The sequence below is a fragment of the Spermophilus citellus genome, assembly GCF_964194105.1.
Source record: "Spermophilus citellus genome assembly, chromosome: 3".
Taxonomy (NCBI): Eukaryota; Metazoa; Chordata; class Mammalia; order Rodentia; family Sciuridae; genus Spermophilus; species Spermophilus citellus.
Window position 1 is genome coordinate 165382065 of NC_138184.1, and position 19816 is coordinate 165401880.

Here is a 19816-nt window from a genome sequence, read left to right on the forward strand (position 1 = left end):
GCAAGCATTTATGTGTGCATATACATGTGTGTTGTGTATTGTTATATGTGTATATATATGCAAGTGTATAGTTATAATGTTCATTTGTATGTATTATAAGCTATAAACAAATGGAAGTTTATATGATAGATGATCATATGAGTAAACTTAAGTACTTAAGCTGTACATGATTAATTCTATAACAGTTTATACAATGTGTGTTTATTTTCTAAGGGAAAAATTGTTTCAGTGTAATTTTTTTAAAAGCCTTTAGAAATTATGTGTTATCATTGGGACTTCCTTCATGACCTTTTAATGACCCAAAACTGACCCAAGAAATTTGTTCAGGCTGATTTAAAGTATATAGGAAAAAACACTAGGAAGTTTATTTAAGGCAATAATTATTCTAAAGGATCTTAAACTAAGGAGACTATATTAATTTTCTGTTCACATATTCTTTATAATCTCACTGAAAATTTTTAATGATAGAACTTTTTGTTTCAGGGCTCTATTCTTAACTATAGACAAATAAATTGGGGCTTCAGAGATGCTTTGAAGATATATTTTATAGAATTATTTTTAATTAAATTATACTTTTTTCAGCCTCTCCTAAAACTGTTTCAAGACTGGCTGATACAGGCCTCTTATAGGTCTTCTGAAGCTGTAGGTATGATTTTTTTGTTTGTTTGTTTTGGTGGCCTCATGTCATGTCATATCAAATATATTACAATCTATCTTTGTTCCATAGTGAGCATAACTTTAAAAATTGGAAGAGGGCTTATAAATTTGCCCTTTTATTTCATTATATTTTCTGTGATTTTTTTCAACAATTATCAAGCATACTTGAGGCTACTTACAAAGGAAGAACATCTTAAATATAAAAAGTTTTCAATTTAGCAATTTAATATGATTGAAAGGTTAAATGTAATACACATTTAGCTAGATGCTTACTAATTTCCATTTGCATAACTTTTTAATTGTATTATAGAAACTACCAAAATTTTCACAACTTAGATATTTTTTTTCCAGGCTGGGAAAATTGTATTTGCATTTTCTGAGCAATGTATTGCCTAAAGGCTATATCAGCCCCTGATGTGTGTACTCTAAATATTTACCAAGCATCTTGAATCCTCAATTCATAAACTTGGAACCAGGAACACCCCAGGACACTGATTTGGAGTCCCACCTCTCTGCTTCCTAAGCATTCAATACATATGACCATCATTATACTCATCAAGTTGTTCAACAATCATTAATTACGTATCTGACTTCCTCAGTAAGACAAAAGAAAAGAGAAGCACATTTGTTTGTTTACTGAAACATACATTCATTCCAACATAGACATTCACTTGTAACATATATTCATTATTTAGTTTTGCACTGTTCTGTCCCGGGGATAGAAAAAAATAAACAATTTCCAGCACCCCCAGTAGATTATATTTTAATTGAATATCTAATTTTAATTTTTCACTTAAATCATTTCCTGGTACTTTGGACATGTTTAACAGGTATTGTTAAGTGCATAAACAAATAAATATGGAAATTGTTTATGTTTAAAGATAAAAATGTTGAAATTACTTAAGTTCCCACATTTTATACACTTTAAATATTCAGAACACATATTTTCAAGTTATTATGAATATAATACATAATTACATCTAATTCTAATGAAAGCCATTCATAATTCTTCATGATAAATGAAATTGAACCTCAATTGATTAGTTTTTAATTTATTAATATTCATTGCCCAAATTATCTCATCTTCCCATCCTCCCATGAGAGAAAGACAGAATAGGGAGAAAGAAGGAAGAAAAAGGGAAAAGAAGATGCTTGAAATTTAAAATTAACTTTTTTAGCAATACCAATGACTGCTTTAAGCCTTTCCAATAAGTTAAGTGTAAGTTTTTTAAAAAATGGCCACTGTAAGATTCTGTTCTGCTAACTCCTAGTAAATCATTGCTTAATGAAACAGGTACAGCAGAAAGCAGAATGTTTTATTTGTTCTTAGTTTATCTCTGTAGGAGCTAGCACACATTATATTTGTCAAAGTCACTATTCATTTAGAGTTTCCAAGAGAATACTGGGATCAAAGAAAAGAAATAGATAAGATAAAGAATTACAATCTATTTGCAAAAGGAGTTTCCCATTTAAGTTTCACTTGTTACTATCATTTTAGAACAAGTTAAAAGTATGCTTGTTAGGAATCTTTACCTGACACTAATGGAACCTCTTTTGACAGAATTTTTTGTAGAAAAATTATATGGTGTGAATTGGAAAAAAAAAAAAGAACTGTCAGATTGGATCGGTTATTTTGTAACTGCAGGTGCCTGCTTGGCTCATATAGTCTTCCCAAAGATGGGGGGGGGGACCTCATCTATGCCAGCACATTCTTGACTTTATCAAAGAAGATGAAATTTTTTATTCTGTCATACAAATATATTTAACACAGACGTAACTATTGAACAATACTCTGCATATTAGAGTAATGTTTTTTAGCCAACATGATGGTTGTATGGTCAGTTCAATAAAGATATCTGAAATAGCAAAACCTCCACTGTGTGAATAAGATTTTTAAATTGCATTATCCATTTTAGAAAAAAGATTTTTTTTTCTAAAATGTTTCAACATAACCAATGCATTGTTGTAAACTAGGAAATGTTATTTATGGCATAGATCTTGCCAATATTTAAAGTTCATTTTGTTATCTGCTGAAATTTGGTTTATAGTTATGACCTTGTTATTATTGCATCTACACTTTCTTCTCATCAGTGATCTCAGGTATTACATGTTGACTTTATTGCTGTTTCTAAATTATTCTGTTCATGGTATTGCCTCAGAGGCTTTGTATTTATTAACCTTTGGATTTAGAATACTCTTTATCTTTCAAGATATCCCTGCGGTTTCTTCTTTCAGATCTCAGATAAAATGCCACAAACTCCAAGAGGAGTCCCTGACCATCCTAAGCATGAATACCCAGTCATCTTTTATCCTCTTACCTTATAGCACTATGTAAAGCAGCAGTAATCCCCCATCTGGGATATTTTCCCAGTGATCTGTAAAGCCATTGTGAGAAAGACTGCCCTTCTGTTAATCTAGAAAGATTTAATTTATAAGTCAAGAGAAATTCATATCTGCTGATAGGTCTCACAACCATCCCTTCTCCCCACCCCTCTGGCTCTCATAGCCTTCCCTATCATTATTGTCTCACGTTCTTATTTTACCTGAGTCACCAAAAATATCTTACAACTACCAAGTTATCTCTGATCCCCAAGACTCTAATTCTCATACTCCATTTTTCTCTCTCTATACCCCTCACTGTTCTTGTTGGAGCATCCCAATGCTGTGGCCAGCATAGCCATTTATTCAGAAACCAAAAGGGCGATGAGGAGATGAAGAAAAGACAAACAGACACACACAGAGAAAAAGCTGGGGCCAGATGGGAAAGCTAAGCCCTGATGAGCCTTGACTGACATCAGAGCTAGCTCAGCATATTTATTATATAGGTTTTGTCATCAGAAGGTTATTTTAAGAAAGTTGTAGCAAAGCAGACAGTCTGAAGGACCTATCTTGTCATGCACAGTATTCTCTACTCCTTGGATTTGGTGTCTGAGCTCAGCTATGTTCCTCTGCAGTAGCCTCCTCTGGCTGGGTATTACCATAGCAACTGGGCTGTCTTGACCTGCACAGTCTGCAGGCAGTTCCTAGGCAAAAGCAACCATGAGGGAATCAGAAACCATGGCTTAGGTCACTGCTCTCCACATCCCAACAGATCCCCTTTATCTTCAACTTCTTTTGTGTATTTCTCTTATCTTCTCTCCAAGGAAGCCCAATGACACTGCTTCTTATATCACCTTTCAAGAACTAGCTATTACCCTCCCACACCACTTAAGTCACTGAGATTAGAGTGGAGGCAATGTTCTCTTTTCACTTCAGTATCACTTCTTGAGCACTCTCTTCCTCCTGTTTAAAATCTTATAGCTAGATTCTCATGACATTAGTAGATAACACCTGCTAGTAGTCTGCTTTTCCAAAAAATATTTTTTTCTGGTGTGGGGAATTGAACCTATGGTCTGACACATGCTAGGCAAGCTTTCTACCAGTGAACTACTACATACCTACCCCAGGTCTGCCACCAAACTTTGGTCACTTTCCCTTTTCTGTAGAGATTTTGTCTCTGCTGACTTTCTCAAACTCCGTTCTTGCTATGTATTATGATAATTTCAATAGTCAGAGTCTTCAAAACCATTAATCCCTCCATAAATTGATTCTTCTCACCGGGGTCTTGATTTCTATCTAATAACTAACTACCTTGAAACAATTTCACCATCTCATGACGCATGTATCCAAAAGATATTTGATATGATATTCACATTTGAGTTTTCTGTTTGTGTTCGTATTTGGGATAATAGATTATCTGTTTATTTGAATCAACTCTTGTAAGTTTTCTCTAATCCGTCACATAGAAAGGAGTTCAATTAATATCTGTTGAATCAGTAGATGTAGGATAAAATATTCTATATTTCTTAACAATGTAATAATATAGAAATATTTCTCAATTGTAAAGTAAAAAGTAATTCAGAATTGGAAATAACTGTGAAATAACTACTACTTTTGAATTTGTATCATTTCATTGATTTTTGACTTTGATAAGATTAATATTTAATAATACTACAACTTAGCTACTGAATCTCCACTACATATTTTATCTTGAAAAAAAATATATACATATTCCCAATTGCCAAAACTTTACATTTTTACCCCAGATTTCTTTTGTCTTTATTTTATAAATTGTTTCCTTATTTATTCAAATAAGTGTATAATCAATGTTATAAAGAATGTATTTTAGTAAAATGAAATTGTTCAAAGCATGTTTTCAATGTTATATTTGAAAAATTCTGTTATTTAAAACTTTTTTTAAAATTTTACATTTATAATTTAAGATATTTATTCAGGAAAACCTTTGTAAAGTGAAATCAGTTACTTGCTAATAATGCTATGAAACTACTGCTTAGTGGGGTTGTCAGTGTTACACTTTCATCCTCAGTGGTGAAAAATGTTAATGACATCATAGCATCATAGATGTCCCTCTTCCCCCACTGATGGTCACAGGACCTTCAATAGAGCACATCAGTGTTTCAACTAATTCTCAATCAATCAGTTAATTTTATACCAGTCAGAGCTCAAACGATAAATTATTTCATGCACCTCAATTAGTGAATACAAATATAATTCAGAGGGGGGAGCTAGAGTGAAAAATGTTATAAATTAGTGCCTGCCTCCTATAATATCTTTTTCCCTTCCCACATTTTATATTCCTGTTCAAAATTTTGAGGTAGTTTAAAGAATTTTACATTGACTTTCAATTTTTATTATAGGCTAATAATTATAAGCTAAATGTGTGATGCATACTGAATTCTAAAATGAACTTTTATTTTTATAAGGTATTTGAAGTTTCCAGGTCCTTAAAACAACCAGAGGACTGAAGAGATGTACCTCAGGAAGTAATATTTCTTCAAAGGAGGTAAGACACTTAAAAACTATGTACTTTTGCATGTTAATAAGTTTGATTCAAATTTAAATATGTTCATGTATTTATTTAATATATAATTTAGAAGATATCATAATTTTAAAAAGAAGAGCACTTTCAACTTTCACTCAGACTTCTGTGGAATGATTTGGCTATGTCAGAAGTTTCTTAACTCTTTAAGAAAAAAAAAACACCTTATAAGAAGGCCACATTGCCATTTAAAACTATCAAGAGGTGTATTTCTACTATTTTGCTTTTTTGCTTTTAATCTTCATACATTGGAATTTCTCTGTGTTGGCCATGTTTCCCAAACCACAGAGTAAAAGTAGCTGGTATGTGAGTAGATTCTTACCTAGAAATGTCCTTTGACTAACCTGCCCCTTCTACATCACCTTGACCACAGCTGGTTTCTATCAGCTAAAATCATGCAATGGCTCCAGTGCCAAGCCAAGGGAAGGAGTCAGTTTTTAAAGTGTTATTCTGTAGTTAGGCAGCTTTTTGTTGCTTCAACAAAATACCTGGAAAGTCAACTTCAGGAAGGAAAGGTTTATTTTGGCTCATTGTATCAGAGGTTTCAGTTCATAGCTGTAACCTGTGGTGAGGGAGAATATCATGGCTGAGAGAACTTGGCAGGGCAGAGCTGTTCACCTCATGGTGGCTGAGTAACAGAGAGAGAAAAGAGTCAAGGGACAAAACTTGTCATTCAAAAGGCAAGCTTCCATTGACCCACCTCTTCCACCTAGACACCAAATCCTAAAGTATCCACCATTTTAGTAATCCTGCCAGTTGGGGACCAACCGTTGAATACACAAACTTTTGGAGGACATTCTGGATCTAAACTATAACATATACTATCTTCATTTTGACTAAATATGTAAGACTAAACAATTACCCTTAAATAGAATTGCAGTTCGAAAATTTGAAAGTATCCATATTATTTATTTGTATCCTTTTCAACTTAATTGTTTCTAAACATTAATTTCATTAAATTAAGTAGGAAAAAAGTTGTAACAATAGACAAAATTCTACTGGTTATATTTGACAGTACTAGAAGGAATGGATAACTTGGAGATCTATATATAATGTGTGGAGTTGGTAAGAAAAATGCCCTGAGTTTAAATATGTTTTCTTCGCCAATGTGGATCATTAAGTAGAAAAAGATTCATTTTTATTTTTGTTTTCGTTTAACTAAGGGATTTCCAATTTTATTGGATTCCTTTGGATTTGAGTGGCTGATTTATCCTACTTAATGTGAATAAATGCTTTTCCACTTATTTTTTATATTAGCATAAAGAAAAGTAATATTCTAATGAAGTTCATATTAAAATTGCTATGTGGGAGCAGCATTTACATATGCAAAACATTTATCATATAAAGGTGAAAATACACTGTTTAAGATGTGTGATGAAATTTTAAGTTGATATCAAGTCAATACATATTAATTCTTTTACTTAGGATCTATCTCGTATCTTTAGTATTAATAGGACAATGAAGACTTCAAAAAACATGGTACCAGTTCTCCAATACATACAGTCTGTGTGTGCATGCATTCATATGTGTGCACTTGTGTGTGTGTGAATGTGTGTACAAGATATAGTCATTATTTGGCAAGACTAATTTTCAGACTTTACAGTACTAATTTCCTGAATGTTATTTTTCATTAGCACATAATGCACACAAAGATTAAACACTTTCAGCAAGTTATAACCTTCTGATTTTCCAATTACAATTGTTTCCAAGGGCAAAAATAAAGAAGAAAAATTTAAAAGGTGAATTTCCTGGATACTAATTAAAATCTGTTCCACATGTATAAAGGACAAAGTTGTATTTAGACCTGGTTTCAATATCATTGCCACTGTGGCTTTTAATATTTATTTGAAGATTAAGCTAGTTTTCAAAAATTAATTTATAAAAAACATCAGCAGTTCATGTTGATTAATTTAAACCATGAATATATCTTAGTAATTTACATTATTGGATTGAAATGGGACAGTGAGTAGATACCAACTAATGAATATTTATAAAAGTTGGAATATCAAAATTCAACTAAAATGTGGCAAAATTTGCTCGTAGATATTATGTTTAATAGAAATATTTGCAGAATTGAATTTGTGCTTCTGGTCTTAGGGAAATACAAGCTGGGATATATCAATATTGATTGGAGAATGTGATATAGTCATCTCAAATTGGGACCATTGAGGTCTTTATTTTATCTAGCCCTCCCCCTCTTCTTAGTTGATAGATAAAATTATTGTACATTCATCACGTACAACATGATGTTTTCAACTATTCACAAGTGCACATTATGGAATGGTTAAAAATATGCCTTACCTCACATAGTAATTATTTTTGTGATGAGAACACTTAAATTTATTCTCTTACTATTTCTAAAGAATAAAATATACTGCCACTAGGTATAGTCATCATGATCATAATAGATTTCTTGAACTTTTTTTATCCTATATACAACAGAATACTATTCATCCATGAAAAAAGAATAATCCTGTCATTTGCGCAACATGTATAAACCTGGAGGACATTTTGTTAAGCCAAGTAAGATGGGTACAGAGACATAAATACTGAATGACCTCATTCATATGTGGAATCTACAAATATTGATCTCATAGATGTAGAGAGTAGAATAGTGGTTACCAGAAGCTAGGGAAGGAGGCGTGGAGTGATTTGAATAGTTGTTGTTCTGAATTTATTTAACTGAAGTAACTTAGAGAACTGTTGTCCTGACAAATGAATTATGAGATATTTATATCAATAATTATTTAAGATTTTTACAATATAGTTTGCTCATCCTACTAATTCTATTGTTAATTTAGCTTATTTGTTTAAGGAATGCCAGCAAAGCAAGATCCATGATAACATTTTTTTCTCTACATTTTTTTTTTATTCTAAACAAATTCCAGATTAAATATATGCAAATACCTTAATGGAAAGCTCTTGAAAAACATTGTAAGCATTTGTGTAAAATAATAGAAGGTAATCAAAGGAGTCTATAGTTAAGAAAGGAATGTAATGAATTGAAAAGAGAGGAAAATTTTTTTAAAAAAAGGAAAATTACAAATGTATGGTGAGAAGGAAGAACATAAAAATCAAAATGTTAAGAAGATCAATAGTAGTATATAATTTGCTGTTCTATTCAAGGTTAAATCCCTTCATATTTATGTGACTGTGAAATAACATCTTTCTGGTTTTGTAGGAAGGTGGTCTTATATGGCAAATGAAATTACATTCTAGACTTAAATAGTTCAGGATTCACAAGCTGAATTATTATTCGCCTTGATAAAATTGCTTTGCCTTATTTTCTCATTTATGCCTTGGGAATGATAATGCAAAATTGTATTTGCTTACAGTTATTTTAACATGTTTTTAAATATTTTATAAATTTTGGGGCAAAATTGAATTTAAAAAAATATATTTATTTTTTAGTTGTAGTTGGACACAATACCTTTATTTTAATTATTTTTATGTGGTGCTGAGGATTGAGCCCAGGGCCTCCAACGTGCTAGGCAAGCAGTCTACCGCTGAGCCATACACCAGCCCTAGACAAAACTGAATTTTTAAAATGTGCCTTTCTTTGGTTCCTTTTTTCTTTGATTAAAAAACTACTCTATATTTTACCTTACTTTTTAAGAACATTCCACTTTTTTCATGGTTATTTAAATCTTATTTTTGAGTTGTAGATTGCAAGTATTTAGAAATGAAAAAAAAAAATGATTTTTCTTCTTCATGCCTGCTCCTACCTGCAAGTTTAAAGGGATATATAATATTAATTCAGTGAGTGAAGGAAAGAATAATTATTATGTGAAATGTTGCTGTTAAATTGAATTAAAACAAAAATCATTTAAAACATTTAAATTTTGGAAGGATTTTAACATTTAAGAGTCTAAAAACTTTTTTTCAGTGAAGAATCCTTTGACTCAACATGTTACCGATTAATTCAGCTATTACTACATTTTGATATTTAAGTTCTTTTGGCTTATAGTATACTTAACATTTAAATCTATAGTGTAAGCACTTTTAAATGTTGCTAAGAAACTAGAATACCTTTTTTATATTATTATTGGAGATTTCCTATAAATTTCTTCAGAGAAGAAAGAAGGATATATTGTCCAGGTGAACCAAGAATAGACATTCAGCTTTAGCAACCAGGAACCTTGACAACAGGCTCAACTAGCAGGCTCTCACCTTCAGTCCTGACTCAGATCTTAGGGCTCACAGGTTCAAAAGAGGGCTTAGAGTGGGGCCTTGCTCCTGAGAAAATCTAATGAACAGGCTAAACCTTCTGTGTACCCAGTGAGGTTAGGATCTGACGGGCCTTGAGCAGGCATGGAAAGTCACCTACCTCTGAATATTTGACCTTCTTTATATTTGCACAAGTCCAACTTCAAATTCAGCTGAATCATCTATTTTGCTGAATGATAATGTCTTCTTTTCTCAAATCATTCTTCTATTTTTCTTAGTCTTTGAGAAACTGAACTCAATGTTTCTAGGTCCATAGAATTTCTAAATCAGAAGAGCCTTGGGAGATAATCTCATTGTTTACATGAGAAAATTGAGACCAAGAGGAATTTAAAACAAGTTATTTTAACTTGAGAGTTGTTTCCTTTACATCATAAATTCATTCTGCCAAAATACTCATTTTACAAGATGCTCTTCCTCATTTAATTTGTTTCCATTTTTTCTGTTATTTATCGGTATTATCACTAACAAAAATTTATATTGTGAGAACAAAGTAAATGTGTCGCTGTTCTCTTCTACAAATAAAAGTCTGTTGAGAAGTAAAAATAATGGAGCAAGAAATTTTGAGTAATAAGAGATACATATATAGTGAATTACAAAAAGAATAACTTGTTTGGGAAGTGATATTTTATGGCTGCCTAAATATTTGCTTATATTGGTTTGAAAAGCAAAACACTATATGGAAATTCTTGAAGTGTGTGCAAGTTTTCTTTGTTTTTGTTTTTTTCATTCTTTTTTGTTTGTTTTGGCTTTAGCTTCTCTATATATTCATTTCTTCTTGTTTACTTTATTGAGGACAAATTTAGATAAAATAAAGTACATCAATTTTAAAGGTTTAGTTCTATGAGTTTTGATAGTGGTATATCAAAACCACTATTACAACCAAGATATAGAATATTGTCATCCAGAGACAAGATTTCTAGTGTCTCTTTCTTTTTTTAATACTATACATTAGTTTGAATTTCATATAAATATAATTGTATGTTTTTTCAATTAGCCTAATGATTTAGAGAGTTATCTGTAGCTTGTGTGTAAAAATACTTTATTTCTTTTTATTGCTGAATGGTAGTCCATTGAAGGGATGTACTGCAAAATTTTTATTCTTTCACTTGCTGGTGGATATTTGGTTGCTTTCACCTTTTGACATTTGTAAATTATTTTTTACAAACATTAGCATACAATTCTTTGTGTCAACATGTATTTTTCATCTATCATGGAGAAGTAGAATTAAAATATCAGGCTCATTTAGTAGATGTGTATTTTACCTTTCAAGAAATGCCATTTTTCCAAAGGAGTGGTACCATTTGTTATTTATCTAAGCAGTATGTAAAAATTACTGTTGCATTTTATCAAGGGTCTGCAAAGTTTCATACTTGAGCCAAATTCAGCTTTTTTATTTGGAAATAACATTATATTAGAACACAGCCATACTCATTTATTTAGGAACGGGCTGCTTTCATGCTACAAAGGCTGAATTGAGTAATTAGGACCCCTAAAGCTACAAATATTTATTATCTGACCCACTAAATAAAATGTTTTCTGACCCCTGCCCTACATTCTATCAAAACTTGGAAGTGTATTTTAATTTTTGCCATTTTAATGTGTATTGGTGGAATGTCAATGTGTCTTTAATTTGTTCCTCTCTGATGACTGATGATATTAGGCATTTTTAATTTGTGTTTGTCATCTCTATATCTTCTTTTGTGGGGTATCTAGTAAAATGTTGATTCATTTTTTTCAGTTGGCTTCTTTGTCCTATTATTATTGCATTATGAAAGTAAATGCATATATCATGGAGACGAGGCTTTTGATAGACGTATATATTTTGTGAATATTTTCTCTCATTCCAAGGCTTTCTTTATCAGTTTCTTTTGAAAGCAAAATCTTAATACTGATGAAATGTAATTATTGTTTTTTTCTTCTTTCATGACTTGTGACATTGAGTACTATGCAAGGGTCCTTTGCTTACTTCAGGGTTAAACATTTATCTCTAATATTTTCCTCTAAAAGTTTTATTATGTTTGTTTTTGTAGATCCGTAGTTGATGTTTAGTCAAATTTTACAGATAATATGAGGTATATATCAAGATTAATGTGTTTTCTATGTCAATATATTTGTTCTAATATTGTTGAAAAGACATTGATTGCTTTCCCCCATTGGATTACTTTGACAACTTTGTCAAAATCAAAGACCTATTTCTGGAGTTTCTAATTTGCTCCATTAGACTATGTCAGTACCCTTTGGCCAATAATGCACTGTCTTCTTTTTTGTAGATTTAAAGTAATTATCAAAATCTAATTGCACAAGATAGATGGGCATGGTAGTGCATGCCTTTAATCCCAATAACTCAGGAGACTAAATCAAGAGGAAGCAAATTGGCCAGTCTCAGCAACTTAGTGAGACTGCTGAAGTGATTCTTTTATCATTATGGAATGTTCCATTTTATTTGGTAATGCTTTTGCTTTGGTATTAATATGTGGTCACTCTTGCATACTTTTGATTGTTATTTGCATCTATTCATTTTCAAACCATTTGAAGCCAGGGATGAGCATTTAAGATCTTCTGATTTCTGTTCCTTGGTAAAATATACCCTCTACCAAAAACAAAAATGTCTTAGGATCTTATTTTTATCACTGGTATTCTGAAATGTAATTACGATATTTTCTTCTTTCTTTCTTTTGCATTGAACTAGGCACTAAACAGACCCTTTCTATCTAAAGACTCATGCATTTCATTTACAGTAAATTACATGTTTGCATCTATTCATATGTGTGTATCTTTCCTGAGTTTTCTATCTTTTCATTCTGCTAGTTGTAAAGATATCCTATTTGATTTTTTAAACTTACCCATTAATTTTCTTTACTTCTATGTTATGTTCTTGCTGTTTAATTTTATGGAAAATTTCTTGACTTTCTTTTCTAATCTTTTGGTTCAAGTTATTTCTTTTTCCATAGATTTAATTCTTAGGAACTCCTTTTCTGTCCTTTTTCTATATAGTCTTACAAAATAAGTAAGACTTTTTAAAAATTTTTAATGTACTATTTTTTTTTTATTTCTAAGGAGCATCAATATACTTTTGATTAATATTCATTTTTCTTATTGGATTTGTTTCCTTCAAATTCTTTAAGTTGATTTTTGTTTTGTTTTTTGATACTGGGGATTGAACCCAGGGCTTTGAACCCAATGGTAATAGCTTTACAATTGAGCTACATCCCCAGCCTTTTTCATTTTGAGACAGGATCTTGTTAAGTTACTTAGGATTCTCCTGCCTCAGGCTCTGGAGTTACTGGGATTACAGATGTGTGTCACCTTGCCTGAATGGTTTTGCTTTTTGTCATTGTTTTTGTTGTTTGTCATTCTAGTTGTGAGCTTTCTTTATGGATCAGGTGATTCCAGGCTGTCCATTGATATTTTAAACCATTTTGAAATTACTATATGGAGTAGAAATGGAAGTGTGTGTAGAAGAGTTTAGCAGATATTTTGTAGATTAGTTCACTGAAATAATTTATTTTAACCAATGAGTAAATTATTCTTCTCACTGTGAACCACCAATAATATATGTGGAGTTCTTTTTCTAAAGCCTTTCAGTTTCTCCATTAGTTGGTAAATGGGAAATATTTGCTGATTGGCAATATTATGAAAGCAGGTTGGGGGAAATGTTTGCCTCTTCATATCTTGTGGTGTGGTATGCCTTCTGGTGCTAAGCATCTCTTTATTTCCTTAGAGCAAATGGGCTTGCTTATCTTAAGAGATCTCTAACTCCCCTAAGCTGTCAGTGAATTTTATGTGAATTCTTTATCCACCAAATTCCATGAAATCTTATATTGCTATGGTTACTTTTATCAATCTTTTGATCTTTATGGGTGATATATATATATATATATATTTGCTTGTTGATTTTAATTCTCTGTTATACATTTTCTGGGGTTAAAGGAAGGGGAAGAGCTCTTCCTTGACTAATTGGGATTCATGTGAGATTTCTAACAAATAATCAGAGACTTTATGTAAGTTTTTTAACTCATGTATTATTATGGATGATGATGATGTATTTCATAGGTTTGATGGGAAAAAAAAAAACAATTTCCTGGATTTCTCAGAAACATGTAGAGTACCAATGAGTAATCAACCTTCCATCAATTGTAACTACATTTGAGTATCATTTTATAACTTATTAGCGCCTATACCACAGGAAGAGAAGAAAACTCACAAGTGTCCATTTTAATACATACTAAGAAGTTTTACTAAGAAGTTTGATGGAGGAGGGATTGGAAATTATTGGCTAAAATGATGCTTTGGGATTATCTGAAGATTTCATTACTCTTGTTATTTCTGTTTTACTCTTACTGTAGGTGATTGACTTTAGTTTAAGTGGGAGTATAGACTGAAATGTAGTTGCGGCTCATCTGGGTTTCATCAAAACTATATCCCTGTTGGGCCACAACTGGCCTTTGAAACAATTTATGTCTACAAGTACTACCCAGAGTCATTGGGGATTTGTCTGAGGTCTGAGATGGTTGCTATAGAAACTGTCCCACTCCTTTCTTCTTTAGTGAAAACTTAACAAATAACTGTCAGCTAGAACTGAAAATAATAAAGAAGAAATAATTATAAAAGAGCAAGGCATTGATAAAAGTTGGATTTGTAGAGTCTTGTACATAGTACAATATAATTTATTATGAATGGAATGCTGGAACAATTTATTTTAATCTACACTATAAAACTTGAGAATCAAGCCCTTAAGTTTTTAAGGACTTTTATTCTACTTTACTCTAAATATGTGATCACTAGTTCCCTTGAGCTGTCTTTGTTAGGGTCAATTTTGTTCAGTTTCTAAAAGTTTAAAAAAATATATGAGACCAAATCATAAAATTATTTTCAGTCAGAAGAGCATAGGAGTTCAGATGGAATTTTTACATTTTTAAATTTTAAGTAGCACTTTTCCAGATATGATTAAAAATTCCAGAAAAAGAATATGACATTGTATTTATAAAACTATTTTATTGGATGACAAACAGACATGATTTGAAGTAACTTCCAAGCTATAAATATATTGTCATGTTGCCAAGCTTTATTTTATTAAATGTTTTCAGTGAAAATATGTAAAATAATAACAATAATAACAAATCTGAATGATTGTTCTTTAATATCTCAATATTAAATTTTCCTTGGCTATTGATTAAACAGCTCTCATAAGAAAGTATGGAAATACAAAGATGAATTAAATTAAAAGCATGTGTAATGTTAAGAGTCAGAGATCATCTAGAATTTAGTTGTTCATACCAATAGAAAAGTCAGTTTCAGCTTTATAATTATTTAACATCCAATTTTCCCTGTGCAGCGTCAAGAAGCCCCTATACAGCAACACCTACTAGAAGGCTCCCTCCCACTCTGCCATAGAGTTTTGGTGGTAAAGAAAGAAGGATATTTAAATGATTGAGAAATTTATACTTTTAGTATAAGATAAGTCTCATCTGATATCTAAACTAATAGATAATTATGTTGCTTGAATTCATAGTTAAAAGGAGGGTACACATGTTGAAGTGTCCATTTGGATGAAACTACTAAATCATATGGTTCTATCAGTGGTCTTCCTAATACCTAATTTCCGTCTTTATTCGTGATTTCGCTAACTATTTAAACTGCATATACATATGTGTGTATATATACACATATATATTCATATATATGTGCATATATATGAATATATATTCATATATGTATAGAATTACATATTTATATGAATGTATATATTTATATGAATATACATATATTTATATATATACATATATATGTATGTGTGTGTGTATATATATATATATATATATATATATATATGGGTACCAAGGATTGAACTCAGGGGCACTCGGCCACTGAGCCATGTCCCCAGCCCTATTTTGTATTTTATTTGAAGACAGGATCTCACTGAGTTGCTAAGTGCTTTATCATTGCTGAGGCTGGTTTTGAACTCAGGATCCTCCTGTTTCTGCCTCCTGAGCTGCTGGGATTATGGGTATGTGTCACTGTACCAGGCTTTGTTAAACATGGCTTCCAGAAAATCCTTTATATTTTGCAGTACACGTCACATTATTGTTTTTTCATGCTCCACTTTTTAAAATTATATTCTCTATTAAGTTGAAAATTGAGATTCTCTACTATTCACTAGTAGTTGCTCAGTTAGCATGCTTATTGTTTTGTTAGTTTTGCTTTCACCTAATTATGATGTTTTTTGCTTAATTATTTTCATGGTGTCTTGCTGCTTCCAGTAAAATATGAGATTAGTATGATGCATAATTACTTTTTCTTCTTCATATAGACTTTGAGTTGTTAATCCCAAGTATGGTAAAGTCTATAACATCAAAATCTTATGCAACTATGGCTGTCAATATGGTGGTTGATTTGTTTTTAAAATAATAATGAAAATCCTTAACTATAACTGAGAATAAAGTACAACCAGAGAGTAGTGCACTAAAAAAAATGGTAGTGAAACATTGGTGTGTGTATCTGAGGCTATAATTACAACCTTGCTTACACACTAGTTCACTTGTTTTACCAAAGCAAACATAATAAAACAAAATTAGAACTAGAAGTAGTTTTAGAAATCATTCTGCACAATTCATTTAGGCATAAGGATAAAAAAATGTGGAGAGAAATGCAAAATGATTTGTCCTAAATCACATAGCTAATAGAAAACCTAGGTATAGAAAGCAATTTTGAATCCTAGTAAGACAGTTTTTCACTACAAGCATGTGGTATTCATTTCAGATATTTTCCAAATTCAAAAATGTATTCTTTTGAAAAATTTAGCCCTAAGCAAAAGATAAATTATGGCATTTACATCTATGAATGAAGTAAATCTTTACCTCTACATCCTGGTTAGCGAAGATATCCAACAAAAATATGAACCTAATGTCACTCGTTTAACAACAAAATGATACTGTCAGCATTTTGATTAATGTCTATTTTGAATCAAGAGACCATTGTGTTATAGGAATATTGTAGACCAATTGCTAGTCTAGACTGATTGTTAGACAGAGGTGCCTTCTAAATTAAGTTCTTTCATATCCCACAGGCTGAGATCATGCACATCTGAGATGTGTTAGTTGAAATTCCACACAATCCTCAATTGCCAAGTTTGGATGGAATGATCATAGTACTAAAAGCAAGGAAATTTAAGAAAAATTAACATAAAAAGCTGCATAGTACAGAAAGGTCCTTCAGAAAGCCAGTCGGGAAGCCTCTAGCATTCTCCACTGGTAGGTTAAAACTTGAAGCTGTTCTGTTTTTAACTCCAGGGAAGAACTGAGAAGTTGAAGGAAAGAGTTTCAAGATGGAGCAACTGATTACAATTAATTCAGAAATGTTTTTCGAACAGATTTATGTGGGGGACACATAAGCCTGAGATGTGATTCCTTCTCTGGCAGTCTGAAGTATTTGGCATCTTAATTGGAGATGTGTTCGTCTCACCATTTTATCAGTTCAAGTCTTATTTCCTGAATATTCAGAATCTTCCATGTATTATGATCAATTATGGGAGTAAAAGAGGAATAGAAATAATTGCCCTACAATCGAAAGAATGCCATCATGGGAGCAATGTAGTAAAAGTTTCAATAAAATATGGTAAGTGCTAAGATGGCGGAAAGCCCACTTCTCAGTTTTTACTTAACCTTGCTAGAACTCCCAGGAGAAGGATATAGAGATTTAATTCATTTAATTATGATGATAAATATAGACAAATAACCTAATGTAAAACTGGCCAAAATATGTAAATGGGGAGTTACTGCAGGCCAAGCTAAGATATGCAGCAACATATGGAGGGATGCTAAAGCTTACAAGTAGGGAAATTCCATTTACAGAAGGAATGAGGCATCTTTCTTTCACCAGATTGGTAAAAATTGAAGAGAGAGAATTTAGTGTTTTCTAGGGTGCCAGGAATTAGGCACACTCATATTGAGAGAATCCAAATGGCTATTAATTCATGAAAAGTAATCAAGAAATATCTATTTAAAATGCACATATTTATTGGGGGGGCATGGGAGGAATGGAGGAACTTTAGATAGGGTAAAGGAGTTAGTGAGGGGAGGGGGGAGAAGGGAGGGAGCAGGGGAATAAGAAAAATGGTGTAATGAGATGAACAATATTACCCTAAGAACATGTATGAAGATACGAATGGTGTGACTTTTTGTGTACAACCAGAGATGTGAAAAATTATGCTCTATATGTGTACTATGAATTGAAGGGTATTCTGTCATTATAACAAATTAGAATAAATAAATAAAATTTTAAAATGCACATATTTTAATGAAGTAACAGCTAACTAACAAAACAAACAGGGACAAAAGTAAAAACTCATGGATTCCAAAATGTTCATTATTGGGGAAGAATTAAGCAATGTAACTTTAACCCGTATTATTGAATATTTTATATTGGTTAAAAGCACCAGTCAGATCTGTGCAATAGACTAGAGGTTTATTCATGACATGTTTTGTGAAATATTAATTTTTCCTAAGTAATATTGCAACTATTGCTGTCAATATATGTTACTTTTTTGTAAATAATTGACATAAAACTCAATCTGTTTGATGTAACTTTGTATATGTTTTAATCAATGTGATTAAGGATATGGAAGATGTTTTTGCTGGCTTTGGAAACATGGGACATGAGAAATGAAGTTAACATAGAAATGGTCATTAAATTTTCCCATTGCATAGTTTCTTATATACTGAATAAAGGTGAACATATGTTGTTTTTATTTAAAAATATTAAGTATAAGAAAACATGAAGAAATACTATAAAATAATGAGATAAATGTAATTGAAATGGTTTAGAAATTATTAATTGTATATGATTTATAGATTTATGGCTTTTTCCCATCTATTTGCACAGATTTTGAAAAATTTATATTATTGCCATTGAAATTAATTTTTAACAGAAAATAATACTATAAATTTTCTACTGCATATGCTTATTAATGTGGTATCTTTCATCTTGGCTGCCAATCTATTGGTGGAATAGATAGTATTATCTCAATTCACAAATAACTTACCCTAATTTATACACCAAATATAAAAAAAAAAAAAAACTAACTGGCTCTAAACAGATAATTATGCCAGTCCATTTCACAGGGCACAATGGATAAAACAGCTAGGATGATGCTCTGCAGCAAGGATTGGCCCAGATGTTTGAATTTTGATTATGCTTGAGTTATAAACATAAAAAATACGTACTTTAATTATAGACATGGAAATAATTATTTATCTGCCTCATCCATCACCCTGCCAGGCCTGAGATTTTTGTAACTAGTGCATTATCCAATGCAGTTGTAAATAGTCATTGTATAATTTTGCTAAAACAGAATTACTACTTGTATACAATTTGCTATGAGAAACATATAAATGAATATTATCATATGTATTAAAACTAGGCCTCATCACATTAGCCAACCTGAAAAACTTTCATTGAACTGGGCAAGATATTTTTCAGAGTATGACTAACCTATAAAATATGCACCAAACTGTTGTCTTTTAAAAAATGGCCAAAGGCCTTGGATAATTACAATAAATTACTGTTTTTTGATAGAAAGAAACACAAGTCAGAATCACTTTTGAACATTTGTTTGTGCATTCTTGCAACTACAGAATTTTGTGGATCATAAAGACACCTATTAGCGTCTATGAGAATGTTGAGGAGAAATTGGAAATAGATTTTGATTAATTAGAATTTTCTGCTTCCCAATGAAATAAACAACTGGGAAATGCCTCCATTTTCAGAACAAAGGTTCTTCTCTTAACTTTTATTTTTTTATTTTTATCCACTCAGGTGATTAAGTTGGACCCAAGGTTTTAACGAGAAAAAGCTGTACAATGTGGCAATAGATTCCCTTCTTTTTCTCTTTACTTTTTTAAAAGTCAGGTATTCAGTATGAACCAGTTTTGAATAAATTATATTTAAATGCATGAAATTAACCATAATGTATAGCAGCCTAGTTTGAATCAAAAGTATAGCAATTATATATTCTACTTTCCCATTTTACCTTCCGAATAAATACTGACAATTAGA

The 19816-nt window shown here is 31.4% G+C and overlaps 1 protein-coding gene across 1 annotated transcript in view; it reads left to right on the forward strand.

Annotated features, from left to right (window-relative positions):
• SEMA3A (semaphorin 3A) overlaps nucleotides 1-19816 on the forward strand; it is a 455178-nt gene that overhangs the window by 145446 nt on the left and 289916 nt on the right. Inside the window, exon 3 of the mRNA XM_081286513.1 lies at nucleotides 5421-5500. The gene's annotated coding sequence lies outside the window, so the exon portion shown is untranslated. The remainder of the gene's footprint in view (nucleotides 1-5420; nucleotides 5501-19816) is intronic.